We start from the raw sequence: 861 nt of genomic DNA on the forward strand, positions 1-861 counted from the left end.
TGAAGCAGGAAAGTTTATCCAAATAAACGTTAAGCCTACTACTGCTCAGGGCCACCCTGGGCTACATTTTACCTCAGGAGGGATTGCTACTGAGGAAACCGTAGTAGAGAAAAGTACTGGTACTTAGAATGGAAAAACCCGTGCAAGCCACCTCCTATTACTATATTGCAAGAATCTCAAGTACTTTTTTCAAGCCACCTATTATTGTCCCTTGCATAGAAATTATCCAGTTTCACCTGAGTTTTAACAGATGGTAATTGCTTTATTAAAATATAGTAATAGTAACAGCTAGTATTTATTGAGTACCTACCCAATTCCAGGACTGTAAGGATATCATGAATTATCACAGATCTTAAATATCTCCCCACTATTCCCATATCCCTCCAAAATATAAGTCCCACCCCATAAGGGCAGGAATTTTGCCTATTTTATTCACCAATGTGTCCCCAAGTGCTTAGAAAGTGTTTAACACATAGTGGATGCACAATACACATTTGTTCAACCAATCAATTAGAAAATTGAGACTTGAGAAGTGATTTATACAGGGTCCCACAACCAGCTGTATCTGGGGAATTTAGTTCAGTTCTATTTGATTCAAAATCTTTGTTTCTTCCACTATACTTGGCTCACTTTTGGTAAATCTAGTACTACTTCACAGTTCTGATGGGGGAACAGGAAGTGACAACATCTGTTAAGTCATCTGGAACCATCTTCTTGCCATCACAGGCATTGAGTCAGTCAGTCACACTTTACTCCCTAGCACTCATGCCTGCACTGTCTTTCTCATTTGCTAGTACCAAATAAACACTCCACCTTTTGCTTAAAGCATTCACACCCACATTTCCTAGATATATTTCAAAA

This window comes from Colobus angolensis, unplaced genomic scaffold (assembly GCF_000951035.1).
Source record: "Colobus angolensis palliatus isolate OR3802 unplaced genomic scaffold, Cang.pa_1.0 Scaffold366, whole genome shotgun sequence".
NCBI classification, from domain to species: domain Eukaryota; kingdom Metazoa; phylum Chordata; class Mammalia; order Primates; family Cercopithecidae; genus Colobus; species Colobus angolensis.